A 22,976-nucleotide genomic window follows, 5' to 3' on the forward strand; every position below is an offset into this window, starting at 1 on the left:
ATGGAAGACATGAGCATAAATGAGCAACTTAATTCTATTTTAGAGCTGTGACAAATCTAAAACAAAGTGGAAATTACAGGCAACAGCTTAAGGAAACATGAAACCCAAAAAACAGTACTTTGCCTCCCAGTGGGAGGCTTTAAAAAGATAGGGAAGAATATTTGATTATAAGACAAAAATATGTGTAACTTTCTCATTTCCTGCTCACAAGATGCTCTGGCTGCCATTATTGAAGCTGCATTGAGGACATATAATAAGAGATTAAGCAAACATAAATGTTCAGCAGGACAATTCTTTATGGCTCCTTGGCACCCATGCCAAACATTAATAAGGTTTATGAGAAGCCAGTGAGCACTGTAAATTGCTCTCCTCTTAATTTCAGTCATGCTACGGACTTCATTTGTTTCCTGCATGCTGATCTGACAATGAAAGATAAATCTGATAAAGTTCTCTAACTTGGAAAGAAATTTGTTTTCTGTCCAGGAAATCTATCTCTATGAAAAAACGGTCATTGGGCCTGGAGCCACAGGCAACAATATGTGTACCTGAACCACCCCTTTGAAATTCTGAGCGTTGTCACGCAGTATACTTTGCTTATTCAGCCTTTTTAAATGGTCCTAAAGGAATGTTTTTGTGCAACCCCTTCAGCTGCAAACTCGCCTGCAGTGATTTAGGGCTGAAATGTCATTAAGTGAGCCATATTTTACCAGCAAAGGCTGGGTGGCCATCGCTTTAGATCCTCTGTCACTCTGAATTCCATTGCTTATTTACATTTTTTAATATTTAGGGGGTAAATAGTTCCAAGATACATATTTCAGTTCATACCTTGTCAGGGTATCCTGCAAGCAGGTCAAAGAGAAGGTAAATTGACTTCACCTTGATTTTTTAATATTTCAGACTGTTTTGCATTCTGACCCTAATGACAGTCTTCATTAAATAGCTGTGTGTTATGTTATAATGCATGTAGGCAAAGTCATAACCAGCAATTTCCAGGAAGAAAAATTTCAATTTTATGGAGAATAAAAGAGATACAGACACTTCTCATACAGCACTATATTCTCATTCTTGCACTATATTCTCATTCTTTCCTAAAAGCCTGGAATTGCAAAACTATATTTCAGATTAAAAAGAAATTCTAGTGACACTCTCTATCCAAAATTGGTCTTTTAATATCAGTAATACTTTTTTCTTTTAATGCAAGGATCTCAAAATACACCCTGAAAAGCTAAAGAAATAGCTAAGTTAAAACTACAATAAATTTTACATAAGACAATAGTTACATTGCTACAACATAGTAAGAATTTTAACACAGAAGTAAAAACTATAGCAATTATTGACATATGCACTAATACTACTAATGATTAAAAATAAGTCATAGCAAACATTTATTGAATATTTACTACATGCCAGCACTGGGCTAAGCACTTAACAAGGATGACCTCTTTGAATCTTCGCTCTACCCTAAGTTCAATTATGCACCCCCTTCCTTGTACACATAAAGAGAATGGAGCTTAACCAGGGAAATATTCTGCCCAAAGTCACAGTGCTTTTAAGATGTAGAGCCCAGGTCTCACTGCAGAGCTCAAGCTCAGCCAGTTTGCCATACCCTCTTCTATCTTCTATTTCTGGCGTGTTTCTCCAGCAACAAAATTCTTTCCAAGACTGAGTACTAGTGATGCCACAAAGCTAGAAATTTCTTAGCAGACCCATCTGGAGTTCTCCTGAGGAAAAACATTAGGACATAAAAATAAAGGGATTAACTGGACTGGGAACAAACATACAGGGAAATTCCAATATCCCAATAATGGCAAGTAGCCTATTTATTGGAAATTCAACAAATATGAGCACCTACTGCATGGTGGCACTGTTCCGGCACTTGCATTTACGGGAGTAAAACACATTTGGATTCTCTGTGTTCATTCAATGCTTTTATCAGAAACCCAGGTATCAGGTTCCATACTAAGAGCCAGAGTTTCCAAGTTAAATAAGACAGTGTTGGTTTCCAAGACCTCACAAGCCAGTGCCAACCTGGCAGACAAGAATCGGGAGTGCTGTGGTCTTTACTACTGTTGTGCTTTCTCTTCTTTCCAGAAAAAAAAAAAAAAAAAAAACAGAGTTAACCACTCACATCCAAAATAGCACATCAAACCTTTGAGATTTATCTTGTTGGTTTTCCTAATTACCCTTTAAAAGGAGCAACGTGCCGAGAACCATTTTCAATTCATAGAATCTAACATATAAGAGCTAAAAGAAAACTTAAAGATTGCCCACCTGAACCTATAGGTAAGGAAACTAAGGCCTGGGTCTCACAGGAAACCACGGGCAGATGACTGTTCTAACCTATATCATTTATCTCCAGGGACTTTGTTCTTCCCCAGTGCATCATGCTGAGTTACCTCCTGTGTGATCGACCCATGTCCCTTCTGCCTGCCAAAAGAAAATGAAAAATTTTATTGTTCATAGTTTTGGATAAGTTGCAATATCGTGAGTTCATATAAATCCACTCACAAATTATACTCAATAAACCCCAGTGAGCAATTTAAAGGCACGATACCACCCCCTACTCTTGCTGGGAGGGCAAGGTGATGATGGAGCAAGAGGGAGGAGAATGGGGAAGCTCATAAATTATGAGAAGCAAAGGAGTGATTTCATCAAAGTGCCAAGCTCAGTCCATGGAATGTTTCAATTGTATAAAATTTATAGTTTTCTGAGGGGGATGATTTACGGGCCCTAATTTTCCACAATAAAAAGCTCAGTGGGGATTCTATGAATGAAATATCTTTTTAAAAATAAATAAAAAATGTAATTCAAAATGAGGGTCAATGGTGCCACGTCTGGAGAATAACTCCTTCTCGGATCTGCTCCAAAAATGAGTCACAAGAGAAAGACCCCATAAAACATGTGTTATTTTAAAAGGCATAGGAAGTTGTATAATAAGCAATATGCAGAAAAGTACTTCTGATTCAGTTTGTTCCATTGATAGGATTATATCTTTATCATTAAGTTTCAATTAAAAAAAGAAAAGAATAACTATATAGAAAGCTAGAGATTTTGATAAAAGTCAATGTGTTTAAAGAATAGAGAAAGAAGAAAGAAGATAGAAAAAGAGAAATCTTGTTAAAAATAATTAAGGAAATCCGCCTTACATTCACAGAAAAGCAAAATGTAAATATGTATTGCTTCCCACAAATTTGACCAATATGGATCACAGCCTAGATTTCTTGAGATAATTCTCAGTCTTTTTCTGCAGTGAGGTCTTCCATAGGAAGCACATTAGGAGCCTTGCCTCTGCCCACAGAGGTAGCCTAACGCTAGTCTTGTGAGTAAGAGATGGGCGCACTGAGTCACAATCTGACCTCAACCCCACCTACATGTTCATCCATTCTTTATAGCTGTGGCTCCATCTCAGCTTTCTGCTAGTGTTGAATTCCCAGCTAGGCTATGTCCCTGCGCTTCTAGGCCAAGGTCCTGATGAACTACCTGGACCTTTCCAAATTCTCTCTCTGAGGTACTGAATGAACCCAAACCTAATATACCTAGGCCTTTGCCACCTACTCCTGGACAGATGGCCTTATATATCAGCTCTAGCAAGAGTCAAGTTTAAGTTGACCACACTGCTTTGGACAGTGACTATTCATTGGAAGTTATCTTCCTCAACACACACCTCTAGCTGATATACTCATTCTTGTGATCCATCTCTACCAGCCAGAGGTTGCTGTGTAGCCAAGGCCATCTCACTACTGTTGATGATGATTTAGTAGTTAGCATAAGAAGATAAGAACTGAGTTTCTGAATTCTATTTCAAGTACTATTATTAATTTCCTAAGTGAATTTGATAAAGTCTCTAATATTTGTGAATTTCCTGATTTTTTCACTATTGTGATAGATAGACTCTCAGGCGGTCCCCGTGTGATTCTGACTTATTGTTCAAGTTCTTTTATAATTCTATCCCATTGGGAGTGGGCAAGACATATGACTTGCTTCTAATCAATGGACTGTGGCAAAGATGATGGGATGTCACTGTCACGATTATAATACATTATGTTAGACTCCCTATCCATAACAGACTAACTCCAGAAACTCTCAGTTACTGGCTTTGATGAAGGAAAGGACAATTTCAGAAAAGGGCCTGTGGGAGGAAATCACATAGCATGGAATTGGGGGCAGCTTCTAGGAGTTGAGAGCAGCCTCCACCTGATAGCCAATTAGAATATGAAGCCTTGTGGTCTTACAACCACAAGGAAATGACTTCTGCCAACTTCTGAGTTGAGCTTGGAGACAGATCCATCACCACTTGAGCCTCCAGATGAGAAGTGAACCTCAGCTGACACCTCAATTGCAATTTTGCAGAAGACCCAGTTAAGACGCACCCAACTTCTGACCCACAGAAATTGCAAGATAATACATGTGTGTTGTTTTAAGCCACAACAGATAACCAATACAACTTTAATTCAAGTAAATATCAAAACAAAAAATTATCATGTGTGCTGCAGTGGATGCTATTGAAGACTTATTTTTAATCCCCAAGACAAAGCTACCAACATGAAGGATTTTATCATCTGGATGGAAAGATTAAACAGAGTTAAACAATATTGTAAGATAAATGAGACTTAGCTAGGGTAGTTCATGATCAATCGCCAAATAAACGAGGCCGGCATAAGTGCTCTAAGGGCACTGTGGGAAGAGAGTTGACTGGGTTTCAGGAAGAGTTTATGATAGAGATAGAGCCAGTCCCACAGTTTTGCAAGAGAGATAGGGCTTACTTTGGCAGAGATGAGGAGAAACATGTGTGGCCCAAGTAAACCTCCTTCAGAAACTGGTTAACATACCCCAATCTCTATAGAATGAAAATGCAATTTTCTATGGAATCAACAATTTTATAACCCTACAATTACATGATCTTGGCAAGTTATTTTATTATCTAAACCTCTACTCCCCACACTGTAATACATGAATAAGAATGGTATCTTCCTCACTGGATTGTTTAGAAAGCCAACTGAGAAAAAGAATTAAAGTGCTTAACGCATGTAAACATGTGATAAATGTTTGCTCTTTTTATTACCATCAGGACTGTTAATAGTTGCTGGAAGAAGAGAACACAGTTTAATAAAGAGCCCTCTTTCCAAGAGATCCTTTAGCTGCCTCAGAGACAAGCTAGTCTTAGCCTCTCTTCAAATACCAGGCCACTCCACAGAAGTGATGCCTACCACTTCTGCTTCCTGACTTGCATTGTTAGGCACTTTGATGATTTTTTGATTCCATGTACTAAACCACAAGTGACTTCAAGACAAAGGCCTAGTCCACCTTCTTAACTTTCACCAGGTCTAAAATAAAGTGTTCCATGTGATAAATCCTCCTGAAGTGATTTTGTTTTGTGTTTTTGTTTTTTAATGATTAGCTCAGCATCTCAGAACACTGTGGATGGGGGAGGGACAGTATGGAGACATCTCTCAAAAATCTAACCTCTATCCTGTGTCCTTTGAAATGTTTTACTTGGAGTTCCAAGATTTAATCCCATCCTATCCAGCCTGGGGAGAATTTTCCTGGCACAGTTAGTATAGATAGTTCAACCTCTTTTTCTTTTTCTTTTCTTTTCGTTTTTTTTTTTTAACATATCTGTTACCTACTACTTACACATTCTTTTCTTCTTTTCTTTCAGAATCCATCTTGAGAAATATCCTCGCTTACAGGTTTCTCCACAATAACCAATTGCTATGAGCAATAATGACAGCAATAAACTGAGGACATTCCATCAATTTGTATTTTTGCAAGCTATCACTGTCTTCATAGAGAGAACATGTAATACCTCTATTGTACTAAAAAGTCAAATTTAGAATATATTACATCTATTGGATATTTATAAATATGAAGCACGGATGACTTTTTTGGTTAGCTTATGAAATTTATAATTTTCCTGTTGTTCAGTGCTGCCACACTGGAACATAAGTCCCTAGGAGCTTACTGGACTCTTCTCATATGGTCAAATATTACACATACATTTGGCATCTTGGTATATTTGAGAAATGGTGTGTCTTCACACAGACAATTGGCACCTGGCTTGAATACTGAAAAGTGTGGAAGGAAACAGAGATGCTAATAAGAAATCAAAAGAAAACAGAACATGAAGAATAGCCTTTCTCCCAACCAAAAGAGAAATGGAAACACTACAGCTCCACCAGATGATCAGCTGCTCAAGTCTGATTCTTTTACTTAAAATTAATCCAGAATGTCGTTTTCTTCAAATAAATGGGAAGAATGGAACAACAAAGTTGATTTATTTTAAGACTCGAAGTCTCTAGGAGGAAGATGTGGTGGAAAAGGCTTGAGGTCCATCTCCATAATTTACCAGCTGTATGTCCTTGGGCAAACTGTGTAAGCAATCTGCACATGGGTTTCCTCACCTATAAAATGGGAGCAGACACACCTGCCACCTGACTGCATGGAGTAGTTGCTATTTACAATGAGATCATGTGTATAGTCTTATAAAATAAAATACTATTACTATTATTATTATTAACTTCATTGAATCATTTTGTAAGTAAGTGGCATATACATTATAATTAATTTCAAAATCACTATTAACTTCAGTAAACATTTTTTGTGTGTGTCTGCTAAGAGCATACCTCTTCTGGGAATTGCCGCCTCAGCCCCCTCTTTGCCCTGCCCAGGCCAGACTTCGTCAGCAGTGTGAGAACCACCATGTTAGTGTAGCACGAGTCCTGTCTGGCCACAGATGTTTGGGACAATGTTCCTGAGGCTTACCCACATTCTTGCCCTCAGAGTATGTGAAGTAACCCTCACATCGATACAGCAAATTCCACGCAGAATTTTTTTTTTCCTCAGGTTTGTTCAAGTTGGATTTCTGTCACCTGCAACAAGAAGGATTTGTAAAATCTGTGGGAGACAATAATGAGTTAAGGATACAAAAAAAATGAGGAGAATTTCAAAATGGAGAGAATATCAAAAAGCAGGAAAAGTAATGAGTAAGAAATGTGACTGCCTAAGATATCTGGTTACAGCAGTCGAAATCTCAGTATTTGTAACTTACTAGTCATGTAGCATTGAGTAAATCACAATCTTAACCCTAATCTATAAAACGGAATTGGTTTGAAGTGCTCATAACTCTTGGGGTACAAATGTGATCCTGTCTCTTATTTCACCAGATATAATTCGAATTAACTCAAAAATCTTATGATGGCTTGGTCCTCCACTTCTCCTTCCCCTGAATCATCTGAGAACCTCAGGAAGCTTAAATAAACCAAAGGGGAGGGTCACCTAACTTTCAATCCAAAGCTTGAAAAAAGTATCATAGGTTGGCATGGCTCCTGGAAAGAGGGGGAGACTGCCAGTAGCGCTGCTCCCTTGCCAGTGGTGCCACACTCCACCCAAGCTGCCCGGACCTGCCGGGCACACACTCAGCCAGTACTTTCCAAAGTCCCTACTGTTCCACAGGCTCCATGCCCAGACTGGTACAGATGCCCGTTTCTTCCAGGCCTACAACCGCATCTTTCTTTCCAATCCCAAATATCACCTCAGAAGTCTGATTGCTTTCCTTTTCAATCTCTGGAATTAAAAAAAAAAGATTTAGTCTACTTCTTTCTAAGATTCTAGAGCTACCCATGAACCACATTCCCTCATCCCATCTCCTTTCCTCCCCAGAGTAGCTACCTGGTCTGTCTTCCCTCGTTGAAGCACCTCCACTTTTAGACTTAAGCCTAATTATCCTCCCTTCCCTTCCCTGAAGAGCAGGAATTGGAAACTCCTCTCATAACTCAGATCTTGAGGCTTGTTCACCTTTTAAGACCATGAGCTCCTTGAAAAGTGGGAGAGCATATTTCTTTTTCTTTTTGTCAAAGAATAGCCACCACCACCACCCACCATCCAACACCTGGCAAAAAGCCGGACACATATTCAGCATTGAAAGTGTTCGTCAAATGCGAAACGGCAAGATTTCTACCAAAGGAGAGATTTGGCTTGGCTCTGACATTCCTCCAGCTACCTCCCAGATCATGCCATGGTGCTGCTCACTCTCCATGGGCTGATGTCTTGCCTTTTGTTGATCTCAGAGAGGTAAGTTATGCTACCTTTCCTTGCATTTTTGTGGTTTTTTTGGCATCGAATGGGAACAAAGAAACATGAAACAGAGTGCGTGGTGGACTCACATGAAGAGTAATATCTATTCTCATGACGCTTTCAAACAGAATTAGAAGAAATAATTTCTGTGCCTCCTTTTTGATAACATATTTTACATTCGCGTTTGACTATCCATGTAACTATTTTATCCATTACTCTAGCCAAGAAACCTTGTTAACATCTTATCTTTGGCCTTGGTGTCTTCACTGTAAGCAAAGAGCTTATAACAAAAGTTGGATCATATTTATATTATAAGATCTTTTAGATCTGATATAGTTTCCACATCATTTTATATCCATGTCACTATGGTTATGCTTCAGAAGTGAAAAATCTGGAGCTATCATAAATTCATGAATAGAAACCTAGCTTTTGCATTCCCTCAAAAACCACTCTTCAGAAATGAAAGAATCATTGTATACTGAAGTCCTTACAAAGTCTTTCATAGAACCGGGCCTTTTCTCAATTATTTTAGTTTAAACAATAAAATAATGTTAACTGAAATTACATCAGGTGATGTTTATAGAGGTTACCTGTAAGAATTGATTTTTAAAAATGAGATAGGAGGCAAAGAAACAATACAGATTTAGCATTGTAAGCAGGCTTTTTAAAAATAACTTTATAATAAGTTGATTATAATATAAAAATTATAAATAGAATAAAAGTTTCAGTACCAGCATTATACACAAAATCAAACAATATTATAACTCAAATAGTTAGATGAAGGTAAAGATGATGTTGTTTGAAAAACTTTGATAGGTGATCTAAAAAGTTCTCCTACTGACAAAAAAGATACTAACGTTGATGATGTGGGTAAGGCATTTAAGTGAAACTGTTTCATGAAATATAAGGTTGGAAAAAGAAGTATTTCTAAATCAATATGTTATTTTATATATTATTTTACAGCAACATACTGATTCTACAGTCAATGTATTATGTCATTTCAAATATAGACAACTAATTAATCAATTGCATATTATAAGTACAAATTATCTATTTATTTTTATAAAAATTTCATATTCAAATTGGCTACATAACTGTTTTTATTATCTTTTCACTACAAAATGGAAAAAGACCTAAAACTTGAGATAGTTTCATATTCAGATATATACAGTATATCAAAATAAATACTTAATATCTATAGTTTTTTTTTACTAAGGTCTAATCTCTGACCCCCTAGTTTTTGAAATCAGTGTTGTAAAAATGTTTTATTTTCTTTTTCCTTCTCAAAATATATTCATAAAATAATCCCCTTCCTCTACCCTTATTATGTCTCAGAAGCCAAAAAAGAATCTGATTTTTCTAACACTCCCGAATTCATCTGCTAAATTTAATTTGTTAACATCATTACTTAACCTGTTTCCATTTCCTCAAATGCAAAATCAAGAAAATAAACAGAACCATCCTTATATGTTAAATGAGATACAAGCCCAGCCCAGCTGACTTCAACAAATCTTAACTGCTTTTATTATCAGAAAAGTAAAGCAATCCAACTTGCCACCCATGAAGTCAACCAAAATTATCTGGAAGATCTCAGCATTAAGTCTCAAATACATAGGAAGTCAGTTATCTACAGTCAGTCTACTAGTTCTCATATTAACTCACAAGCAAGGTACAAATTTTGAGTAGTGAATAAAGTATATTTTCATTTTAATGAAGGATATGTAGAATAAGACTTCTAGACAGGGAATTTTGCTAAACAGGTGGTGCGATTGGTTATAGACAATGTGCAAGTGAAAGCTAAGAGGTTTAGTATTAACACTGCACCAAAGAGTATGGCTTTACTAAAGTCTGGGGAAATTTTTCCTCCTGAATTCAAAACACAACACATTTGAAGTGGTATACACAAATGCAACATATTTCTGAAGGGCAACCAAATGGTAGGCATTAATTTTGAATAATGTAAGGATGCCACCAAGTTTCAAGCAATGAGAAGTAACTCCTAAAAGAAGCAACTCTGCAGCATATCTAATTCTATGTGAGCAGCTGCCTAATTTATTTATCTTCTAAATGTGTCTGGCACTTAACTGATACTCATTACATATTTGTGGAGTTAATAAATGTTAAATGCCTATATTTTCTAAGTTAATTAGTAGTTTAAACCCATAATTTCTTACCCATTCCTTTTTTAAAGAAAAAAAAAATCCACTTTTTGAAAATTTCTTAAGACTGCTGAAATTCAAGCAGAATGGTGTAGGCATCTGTTTATGGAGGTCCATTTGACAAATAGGGAAACTGATCCTCAAGTCATCACCAACGTGAGGGACTGGCATATAGATTTTAATATTCCTTAATAGACTTCTATTAACTATACTTTTCTCCAACTTGTCATGCGCCCCACCCACCTAAACCTTGTTTTTCAAATCTCTAACAAGGATAAAGAAGAGAGATGATTATAACAATGTCAGGGAGTAAGACAGAGAATTGCTGCTGAAGAATGAAGCACGTTGGGACAGGAATGTAAAAGGGAGTAATTGTGATACAAGCAAGGTACACTTTTAAAGAGCTCAGACCTTTAGAGAACCCAAAGACCACCATTCATTTATTTGCTTTATCATAATTCATCTGAAGCATGTCTTTAATTAAAAGGCAAGTAAGACAATAATGCTGGAAAAAGAGAAAGAGGCAGGAAAAGAGGAAGACCAAATATGAGATGGATCGACTTCATAAAATAAGCCATAGGCAGGAGTCTACAGGAGCTGAGCGGGGCTGTTCAGAACAAGATATTGTGGGTATCACTCATTCATAAGGCCACCAGGAGTCAGAGCCTACTCAATGCACATAACACACACACACACACACACACACACACACACACACACACACACACACACACACACGAGGAATATTCATGATTCATATTGAATAATTCTTCAAAATTTAAATAGAAACTGAGACAAAGAGAAGACAAATTCTAATGAGAGTAGGGAAACTGAGGTGGGCAGAATTGGGAAAAGGTGTTATAAAGAGAGCTTGCCACAGCGTTGTACGAAATACTTCTCCCAGGGCCGAGCTGCACCTGACTGAGGAAATGAGGGCAGCAGCAAAGAAGGCATGAAGGAAGCAGAGATAGAAAGTGAATGGACACCAAATACAATAAGTAATTACCTCAAATTATAGCTTAGAGGGCAGGGGAGGCAAGGAGACAAAAGAGCTATCTGGTTCCTCAATAAGAGGAAAGAAGGATATCTCCTTTGGGTGGCCTGCTGAGTCTAGAGGTGTGACCTGTCCAGAAAAACAGTGGGGAAACTCCAGACTAGACCACACACCCATCCATTTAGTGTTCTGGAAGAAATTTTGAATAATTTTTCAGATCATTAAAATCCAAGGAAAATTTCAGGGAAATTATCCTACCCAGCACTTTGTAAAACCACTTACCATAAGAATAAACAGAGAGAGTTTGGAGATATTTCTTTAAAATGGTAAAAGGCATTTTTAAGTGTTTTTCTCCACTTCCTCTCCTTCCTGCCTATACCCTCAGCCCTAGCCCCAAGAACACACACATATTAAAATATAAAGGAAAAATGTAGTTTGGGAATAAAGAGCTTATACAAATTTTAAGTCTTCATAAGCCAATTAAATCTCTAGAGGCAAAAGAAGTAAAGATGAGATGAACAAATCTTAGTTTAAGTTTTAGATTTCTTTTTTATTTCAATTGAAAAGTTTGAGTACACCCAGAATTAAAAAAAAAAAAAGATTCCTTAATCATATTTCAGAAACCATTAAAAACAAAGGAAAACTGTACATTCAATATGCATGCAATAAAATAAAAATTATGTAATATTTCTCAGACAAGTGCCATAATATACTATTTCCCTAAGGTAAGGAAAACTAAAATTATGTAAAATGTTCCCTTTATTCACCATCTTGGCACATTGAATATGTATTCTCTGGAAGTTTGCTTTCCCTTGAGTATTAAATAATTAGCATTTATTACTATATGGTCTTAATGTAGAATATAAGTCTTGTGATGTAAGCATTACTTATTGCTGCATTCTAGCAGCCAGTTGGACACCAACAGTGCTAACAGGCTTAGGCCGGGGGATGAGCTTCCCACGCCAGAAAGTCGAATTCCAATCTAAATTCTGTTAAATTCTGTTAGAATCCTGAAGTTAATAGCTTTTCCCCTAGCAATATTATCAGATCATTCCTCTGTTCCATAGCCATCATCAACAAGTGACATACAAACTCACTCATTTCTTTATCTAGTCATCTTTAGTTTTGATACATTACCATCAAGTCACAGTTATGTTGTTTGAGAGAGGCAAAAAGTCTGCAAGTTGGAATAGTTTGATGAAACAAATAACATTCCCTGTAATTACAAATGATTCAAGCCATTAACTGAGGTTATAAACCCAAGCTTATATCTGCACCAGTGACTCACTGCCTTAAATTCCGTTCTCCAAATTTTAGCCTTTCACATCTCTGATATAATGAACCTATCTCTTCTTAAGAAAAATTTTCAAGAAAGTTGGATCAACTTAAATCAATTTCATATTAATAGATAATGCAAAATATCAAGAGACAGATTCCAGATGCAACCCAAAAATTATCTATAGGAGAAATATGATTGCGGAGTCATCCTTCAGTGAACAGAGCTCCATTACTGAGCTCCTTCTACATACATAGGACCATGATAGATATGCTGGGGATACAAAGATATTTAATAAGACCCATTTTGATTAAAAGAGATTTAAAGACAAAACCACAAAGAGCAATAATGCCCTAATGCCTGTAGTTGCCATTATATCTAAAGTATTTGTTTCTCATAAGAAAGAGACTGAAATCTAATTTACCCAGGCTTTTGAAACTACAGATAGCATGACCCAATGACATAAGCAATCGACTAGGAGTGAAAGGATCTGGAATCTACTGCCGACTGAGAGTTAAACTGGTTAATAATGTAGGAAACATCACAAAATAATCCACAGAAGGGAATTTCATCCTGGAGAACCAAAAAAAAAAAAAAATAGAGATTTCTGAAATTATTCAGAATTGATCAGGCCCCAAAGGAGATGGAAAGTAACAAGGATTAAGATAAACTGAAAAAGAAACTAGAATACCAATTTATCAATTTGCACTGAAAAATCAGATTAGATGCCAATGAACCTGAAATTATATAGGTCTACTGATCCCCCAAAAAGACTACACTGAAAACCAAATTACTTCACTCTGCAGTTAAGAACTAACTTTCAAAACAACCAGAACTGTCTCCGGTTAGAGTTAGCAAACTCTTCTCCATCTGCTGGCTCATCATTTTATGCAGAAAAATCTTGGCCTGGCAAATAAAGTCACTCTATGTCTGATGTCAACTTGACTCCAGCTTTATCTTTTTTTTTCCTCTCATGCTTGCCTATAACTCCCACAAAACCAACCTTCATTCACACAAAACCTACCATTCTTTCTTCAATAAGGCATATGCTTTCTCATGCCTTCATGCCATAACAAATGGCTGATAGCACTCAGAAAGTTCTCTTCCCCTTCTCTCCTGATACTGCAGAACTTGGATTAAGTGTCTCCTCCCATGTGAAAAATTTTCTGATTTCTTCCTCTTCCCCACTTAAACCTGGGCCCAGCAGAGTAAGTTGCTTCCATTACCAACTATTCATATCTTTCTGTTATATCAGATACCCACCTCTACAGTAATTATTTTTTACATGTTTGGTTTCTCTCCCTCTCCCCCATCTCATGTAGACTGTAAGCCCCAGAGGGACATGGAGGACAGGGGCCACATTTCTCAACTCTTAATGTATAGACTTAGCACTTGGCAGACTCAAAAACTGTTTGCCAACTGAATACAGGGAGTCCACATAGAAAGCCAAGTTGGTATCAGAAGGTTATGTAGCAAATAGAGAAAAAGGGCAAGGGAATTAATTATTCCTAGTGAACAGGGTCATCCAGCAATTCTTGCATCATGCAGACAACTGCATTCTCAAATGTTATCTCCCAGAAGGAACAGGGTGGCCACAGCTTCTTCTCCTTTAGACTATGTTTAAAACCTTAACAAGTCCCTACAAATAATTCAACTCTTCATCAATCATCAGTGGCCAATATAATGTTCCAGATCTAGACCACTTGGCAAAGATTTGATGCTTAAATGATCATGAAAGAGAGCCGGTCTCATCCATTGCCTGTTGATTATTATTAGTATCCATTTCCAAACATTACTAGTATCCAATATTCTAAATGGTGTCCCCAAATTCTAGAAGTGAAAACTCTAAACTTAGAGACAGCCCTAACTACATGGAAAAGTGTGATCTTAAATAAATAACCTCTCTGCATTTTATGAGTTTACCTTTATGTAGAGTGGAAATAATGAGAATTTTAGAAGCATCTTAGTTTAAACATAAGGAAATTGAGGCCATAAAAGTAATTACTAGGATCAAGATATGATTCTCAACCCAGGCTTCTTTCAATATTTCAAAAGGAAGATAGATTTCCACCTGCATTACAAAATCATTGTGAGGGTAAAATAAGGTAAAATGTGTTGGTGGAGTAAATACATGTAGGGGTTCTTTAAAAAACCTCTATATAATATACTTGTTATTAATTGAATAGAAAATAGACTACAGTTCATGTGACCTGTGATGTTCATCCCAAGAATGTTCTTGAACATTCAGCTCACACATAGTAATTAAAAGCTACAAAATGGAACCATTGTCTTGTTTCTTTCTACATTCAAACCTGGGTCAGGCCTAGGTGGGATCTTTGGCATTCTTCATGCTCACCAACCAAGAAATAACCTTTCCTTTAATATGCCTATTGTGGTTCAAAGTTTGGGAAGAAAACCTTTAGAAGACAGAACAGACCAAAGGATTTCTATTTCTCTATGGCATAATCACAATTATCAAATCCAGGTGACCAGGGCAGTAATTTTAAAGCTCCTTGAGACTATGTCAATAGTGACACATAAATGAGAAAATTTCTATTCTAAAGGAACATCCTTCTCTATCCTACTGGATATATCTTCTTTGATAGAGTTTCTACCTCCATACAGGATTTAAGGACACTACTATACTCAAAATGACACATGAGATTTTATTACTCTGAGAAGCACAAGCAAAATTCAATGACTGTGACTATGAGAACACTGCCTCCCAAAAATATTTCACAAAAATAAAATAAAGTAAATAAAATAAAATAAAATACAAAAGTAGTGAGAACCAAGTTCAATAAGACAGCTCTTCTAGTCTGTTTAGTGACTGCCCATGTAGACAATCACTTTTTCCATCCCACCTCTTGGCTTAGATAACCATGAGTCAAGGACCAACTTCTGAAAACATACCACCCAAAGTAAGCTTAAGGACATAGTTCTAGAAAGCATTCAGTCCTTCTGCTGCTCATATCGTATTTGGGAAATCTCTAAAGCTGAATGAAGAATCCTGGATAAGTCTACTAACTCAGAAAATGTGCAATTATTCATTGCTAATATCTAGAAATGTAAGTTTTTTATGTATTGTTCTTATGTCCTACCAACTTGCTAAGTTAACTTATGTGTTTTAAGATATATGTATGTCTTATAGGCCTCAAGCTACTCAAGTATCTGATTAACTGTACTCTTCCACCCAATATGCGTTAACTTCATAATTTAATTCTCAAGAGAGTTAATCTTTTCTGTTTCTAAGTTCTTGATCAAGTTCCAGCACCCAATTGATCAGCCAGTGCTAGAAAAAAATATGTCCTATTATCTTAACTAGGGTGCCAAATGAAATAATCTTGGCTAGCATACTGAAGACTGAAGCAGCATCACCCTTAGTTGGTCTCAAACGCTACTACATATATAAGAAAACAGTTATAAGTTTCTTTTACTGGCCTCAAAACTTCTCATCCTATATGTTTATATTGGAATTAATTGTCTTTATAGTCAATTTATCTTATCTTAATATTCGAAAAACATTGCATACAGAGAGTATGCAATGAAGAAAAAAATCTTGTAGTATAGAAATTAAGAGCCAATAGTGGTTACTTTTGCCTCTCAGGTGTCTGAACTTCAAATTAAGCAATGTGATATAGTTATCATACTAGGAGAAATTATTAATTTCTCATGTGTTTTTATCTTACCCAGATAATTCAGATTTATGACTGACCAAATATAAAGATAACTTACAAAACTTTCAAAATCATACTTGGAATTGTAAGGAAATAGTTTAATACCTTCCGAGGAAAATATCTTCTTCTTTTCACCTACATTAAATAAGCAATGTGGAAAATAGTTCATAAGTAAGAAACCGTTCATGGGGCAGATTAAAATATTAGATTCCTTGTCACAGACAAACTGCAGGACATAAGAGATTTGAGTGAGGGGTCCAGAGGACATTGTGATAAACATGGACCTCTTGCTCAGTTTCTAGAACCATATCATTTGGCTCTATCAAGATTGACAGATCTTACATACTTTCTGAGTCAAAAGTTAAGGGTATGTCATTTTCACTTAGTTGTGAGAATTCCAGTATTTAATTGATCAGTTAGCAAATAAATCTTTAGAAGTAGAACCACTGGATTGGTCAAATTTCTTGATATTTCTAAAAATCGCAAAGAGAAATACAAGCGTTCACAGTTGCCATGGACTCCAAACATTATAACAAAAATAAAGAAATAAGCATATAGACCAATCACTGAGAAGAGCAAAAGACCCAGATCGTATTCACTGTGTTCTCCAGTTCCTCCAAACAAAGTTAGAAAACCAAGTGTGGTATTTGAATTAAAATTAAAACTAAATCTACACAAAGAATTCAACCACTATGAGCAAGTAATTATGATTAATCATACCAAATAAAGTTTTTATAAGGCTACTTTAAACCTGAATCATCCAAATAACTGCCTTAACTAGCCATTTCATATTTCTTACACAGCTTCTTAAATTTTAAAACCATATGATTGTATATAAGTTAAATGTTTATTAGGACTCATAAATGTAGGTGATGAGTTATTTTTAACTCCTCTCTTCTGGATAGTTTAAACACATGGTATAAGAATTAATAAGTTAAGTAGCCAGAATTTGAGCAAACTAAAAAGATCTCAAGATATTGAATGAATTTCCATATGGTCATTTTAAGGCCAGAAAATACTGAAGAAAAGCAATCAGTACAACATCAAGATGCACAACATTCTTTAGACTGAGAGATAACTATTTCAGTTGTACTATTTAGCTCCTTAGGCTTCTATGAAAACAATCAAGTTGTCACAGTAGATATCCATGTGCTTCAGGGCTGAGGATCTACACAAGGTTAGGTGGGTGACCCAAGGGACATCACTCCAAATGTCTCTCCTCAGTATGAGGAAGCACTGCTGTTTCAAAGGAAAGCTTTGGAAAAAAAAGGCTGGATTCAGATACTGTTTCTTGTATTAACAAATAAACACACACACCCCTACATGTATGCGTTAACTCTTTCCCAAAGTGGTTATTTTAGTCACAGAAATCCCATAGATGAATGGCAGGATGAATCAGTCTTAGGCTAGTGCAAAACAGTGATATAAGGATGTCTTAATATATTAAACATTAATATTACACAGAATCGAAATTTTAAAAGAGATAAACTAATTCCATGAGACCAAGTTTTACCTTCGTGCACACCCACATGGCTAAACGCTGCTACCAATGGCACTGTAAATCAATAAATTGCTTCCAAAGAAGGCTCTTTATTCAACAATAGATGTATTTATTTGTATATGTGTTCTTATCCTTCCCTTAACATATTTTTGAGGTGACAGGTTTTCAAATGGAATGGAAATCTACTCAGATCAAGATGAAGTCTTAGCTCAACTTTTACAGCATGGTCTAAGGTAAATTCCAATTTTTCTAAAGTATAATTCATGTAAAAATTCAACCAAACATCTATTGATCATATAATATGTACTAGGCACTGGCGATACAGGATTAAGAAACAGTCCTCTCCCCAAAGATGCTTCCCATCTCCTAGGAGAGACAAGCAAGAAAGGACTGCCATGAAAACCATAGAAACTATAACGGAGCAAGTCCTAAGGTATAACCTGAAGTAGGGAAGCAAAGAAAAAAGTTATTTAGGTCCCCAAGGAGCAGGGTAGTGGGATGTAGGAGATGGCATTAAAAAGAGTTCAACAAGGGAAAATGTGTTTGAGCCTCTTGGAGACTGACTGAAATTTGACAGGTAGACATGACCAAGGGGTGGGAAGGCACATAGCCTGGTAGAGCAAATAGGTAGAGGACATCTACCAAGGCATGAAACAGCACAGCATGTTCAACAACTAGTAGTTGAACTGTCATTGTATTTAAACATAGAACAGTTGTGTTAATGTATTCTATAATTTCTTTATAAATAAACCTTGCATCAAAGCCACATTGCTGCTCTCTCCCATCTTAAATACTGGTGGGGGGCGGGGAGGGCAGAATCCCATGAATTTTTTTTTGAAAATTTTACAAGATCTTCCAAAGCATATTCTAGTGGAAAGTTAAAAACATAATTACAGTAGACATAAATTTATAAATGACTTACAGTTGAACATAAATGAGGTGGAAACCCCTTACAATTTATCTTTTCCATCACCCTTGGGTTTCAGGGTTAGCATTTTATTCAGTACTTTATTCAGTTGCAACAGGTGGTGGAAGTTATTCCTGGGTGCACAGAGCAGAGGTTAGAGCTTTTGACCTCGATGGACCTGAGTGTGAATCTTGCCTTTGCTTTTCCATAATTATGTGACCCTGGTTAAGTTTCTGATCTTACACAGTTTCCTTGTGTATAAAACAGGTGTTATAGTGGCACATGTCTCAAATGGATAGCCTAACAATTAAATGAGGTTATATCTAAAGATCCTTGCGGAAAGCCTGGTACTCGGGAAAAGCTCAACATATAATTTTAAAATAAGAACAAAACAAGTCAATACAATACTGGTCTGTAAATGTAAGCAAAACTAGGAATTGATGCAATTATCCAAATAATTGAGAACTAATTCTCATTCTTGAGAAATAGCTAGCTGTTTTTAATATAAAAAATTATGTGAGTTTCAGATGAAAATGGTTTGGGATTTCATTTTTCTAGCAAAGTCAATTCTCCTTTTTCCATTTAGCATATATAATCAACTTAAACTTCTGGTCTCACTAAACTGCCTAAACTTCTCTGACTTTGGTTGTCCCATTTAGCTCTGCAGTTAAAAGATACTTATATTGTTTACTGTAAATAGATGTCTGAAAGAAAAGTACCTACACACCAAAGAAGGGGATATTGGGATATTTGAGAAGCCTAAGACTCATAAACAGCATGGCACACTTAAAATAGACAGCTAGTAGAAGCCCATAGGAGCAGTTTCCATGGACACCTTGAGAGATTAGCACTGGCGACTGACTGACGCATCAGTTTATGGACTAGCACAGTGCTTTTCAGCACTGGCTGCATATTAAAATCACCTGGGGGCCCTGTTAAATTCTCATCTGTCATCTGATTGGAATGGTCTAGATAGCGGCCTTGGCATCTGTATTTTAAAATCCCCCAAGTAATTCAAATGTTTATCCAGTATTGAAAACTACTGATGTGGTATAATGCCCACTTAGAAAACAAGAGAAGGAAAAAGGAAATACTTGTTATATACAGGGACACTTGAAGATGGTCATGTTCTGATTTTTTGTTGTTGTTGTTGTTAATAAGGTTACAAGAGGAAAATAATATCCGGCATTAAAAGACTCTTGTTTAACTTAATTCAATTTAACTAGTGCTTACTGAGTGCTTACTATGTACACTGTACATTGTGCTAATTGTCAGGAATATATTTTTAAAGTCAATTCTCTTTTTGGCAGAAGGAATAATCTGATTAGGGAGACAATATTTACACACAAAGACATAATTAATGATAACTATAACACAACAATATGAACAATTGAATAGTCTAATTCTAAAGCTCTCAGGGAAGTCAGGGAAAAGGGCCAAAGTGACTGGACTCTCTGGGGAAGACTTCGAGGAAGCTGGAGGAAACTAAGCAGGTCTGAAAGCAGTAAAATCTGTAAAAGCAGAGAAGAAAGGGGAAGGAATCTCAGCATTTCATTATGGGGATGTACGCTGGGAAGAATCCAGTTTTTAAGTCTTCATTCTAACTGGGCTTATTTATTGTTACCTAGTTTAAAAGCATGCCCAGCCAGCTCCTGGCCTGGTATGGGATTCTTTTTTCTTCACAATTCGGTGCCTGTGTAGGATGTGAGCAAACATACACTCTGGTAAAATGATAGCTATAGCTTCTTTCTGCAAAGGAAAAGTCTCTGAGCTCAGTTTTTAGGGAAAACAGAAGAAAAAAAGAAAACAATGGAACAATCCTGTAGAAATTAGATATTTTTAAAATTCTTAAACTTATTTCATTTTTACTCATTGCTCAAGTGGGCTTCCTGACATTTTGTTTTCTTGGCTAATGTTCTTTAGTTTGCCATTTGTCTTCATTCTACAGTCTTGGTCCCTGGATTTGGTTGTGTCCTCCCTATAAAATGTTGGCAGTATTTACTTTAAAGTAGGTTTTAATATTGGTTGAGGATTTTTCTTCTTTCATTTGCAATTTGTGGTTGGGAAATGATCTGCTTTGTGTTTCAGGTTGTTTAATGTTTGCCAACAGAATATTCCTTCTTCCACTCCAGTGGGTTCATTTACAAAACATTTAATGTCATTTGTGTCTTTGAAGGATAGTGTATTCAATCTGAACAAAAGTAAGTTCCTGCACAGAGCTTGTGATGGTTTGTAATTGGTAAACTACTAACCTGACTAGGTTTGTGAACTAATAAAGAGTAGGAAACTTTTGGAAGTTTACTATTTTCCTTTTATTAATGTACTCATCCAACAAATGCTTATCAAAATACCCTTTCTGTGTGTCAGGCACCATACTAGGCACAAATAAGGCTCAGCTTCTGCCTCCAAATGACTTAAACCTTTGGCAGGGGGTAGCGGGGTGGGAAGTGGAGAAAGAAAAACAGACATAAACACAATGAGAATAATGCCATGATAAAGGCAAGAACAGGGAGCTATGATAAAACCCAGATAAAGGGTGATCCCTTCCCTAAATGGTGCCTCAACTCCAGTAAAAGCAAAGGGTTTTAGTTGCACAAATAATAGAAAGTCATGTCAAGCGGAGGAAGCAGTTTGTACAAAGGCCTAAAGACACAAGATATCATGAAACTTAAGAGTACAGAAAAAATAATTTAAGGTAAGACTGAAGAGATGAACAAGAACGAAGTACGGAAGATCTAGCATGTAGTGCCAAAAAATGTGAACTTAACTCTCTAGACAACATGGAATTACTAAAGTACTTTAAGGAAGAAGATACATGATGTGGCTTAACGTGGCTGTAATTTGGAAAACAGTGAGGACGGAAAATAGATAAAGTAGATGCAATAACCTAAGTGAGAAATAAAGAGACTATGGACCAGAGTAGTAGCAATTCATATGTAGAAAAAGGGATGAATTTGAGAGGTAGTAAGAGGTAGAAATGACAGAATACATAGGTAATTTGATGAGGATAAATATGGGAATGGAGAAAAGGCAGTCAAGAATGATGTTCAGGTTTCTAGATTGAGCAATTGCATGGATATGATGCCACCAACTAAACATTTCTCTCTTACACTCATCATGGCTTAAGTAAATTATTCCCAGAACCAAGCAAAACAAATGTGTTTAAGTAATAATGGAAGTTTAAGTGATTCATTCACGATTCAATGAATAAAATGGGCAAAATTTCAATATATTTATTGAAATTTATTATATTTGGATGTTATTTCAATTGAGTGCTTTTTAATTTGAAGCTATTGCTTCTAAGTAAATCAGCATGGGAAGTAGAGAGTAGAAAATGTACCTTTTTAATATATAAGTAAATGTACTTTTTAATATAAGTAATCTAAGGACATTTTCCTCTGATTAATAAAACCATAGACCTCTGATACCACATCTCATCCATTTGTTTAACCTCTGAGTCTTGAAAAGAGACAACAAATAGGCATCACCTTGAACACAGCTAGGATGTAAAATGACTGAAAAATCCCATTGTGTCAAGGATTGGCCTATTGTAGCCTACTGACTACAGGTCTTCACTGAGGCACATTCAGGGTGCAGGGGGCAGCTTCCTCGTATTAAATAATGTTATGCTATCTCACATATCAAACATATCAAACATAAAAAAATTTTTAGAAGATAAAGGGATTTGAAATGGCAAGAGACCAAAGAAAAATGGTAAAAGGCTTAGCCCTCAAGTGAAATAAGAACGGGTAACTATCCATTTCATGAATAACTAACGAGTCTGGAGCACTTTCTGGCATATGTTTGTTAACTGGTACTGTATGTCAGAAACCAAGTCAGTTTCCTGCCCTACTGGAATGTGCAGGCTAGTAAAAAAGACAGTCATTTAACCAATGATGAAAGTTTGCTGAAAATTTGGAAAATAAATCAGAGGATATGAAATTCCAAAATGGTAAAAAATAAAATTAAATAAGAGTCTCTTGGCTCATTTCTAGAACACTGAGAAACCTGATATAAAGTATATCAAAATCAATAATAGTTAAAGAATTTTAGAGGAGGACATGCCTACAGACTAATTTTTAAAATGAAAAGCAAATTATAAAAAGTGAACATAATAATTTGGGGCAAGAGTATACAAGGTGTCAATCAAGTCTTCAAAGAAGAAAAGACATAGTGAATGGTTAATTAATATTACATTATTATACATATATTATAATATATAAGATATTATAATATATAATATTGAAATTATAATAAAATACACAATAATATGTTGATAATATAATACAATACACTGGTATGGGATTCTTTTTTCTTCACAATTCGGTGCCTGTGTAGGATGTGAGCAAACATACACTCTGGTAAAATGATAGCTATAGCTTCTTTCTG

At 36.1% G+C, this 22,976-nt stretch overlaps 1 protein-coding gene across 3 annotated transcripts in view; it reads right to left on the reverse strand.

Moving 5' to 3' along the window:
- Positions 1–1,361: 1,361 nt before the first annotated feature.
- The window catches only part of TRMT11 (tRNA methyltransferase 11 homolog), a 98,481-nt gene continuing 76,866 nt past the window's right edge, over positions 1,362–22,976 (reverse strand). The window contains exons 14-16 of one of the 3 annotated variants that reach the window (XR_002779970.1): positions 6,763–6,869; positions 1,849–2,427; positions 1,362–1,721 (exon numbers count right to left, since the gene is read on the reverse strand). The gene's annotated coding sequence lies outside the window, so the exon portion shown is untranslated. Of the gene's footprint in view, positions 1,722–1,848; positions 4,838–6,623; positions 6,870–22,976 lie in introns of all 3 variants that reach the window. The other 2 variants (XR_002779969.1, XR_002779968.1) reach the window with 2 other exon arrangements.

Source organism: Pteropus vampyrus, unplaced genomic scaffold, assembly GCF_000151845.1.
Source record: "Pteropus vampyrus isolate Shadow unplaced genomic scaffold, Pvam_2.0 Scaffold43, whole genome shotgun sequence".
Taxonomy (NCBI): domain Eukaryota; kingdom Metazoa; phylum Chordata; class Mammalia; order Chiroptera; family Pteropodidae; genus Pteropus; species Pteropus vampyrus.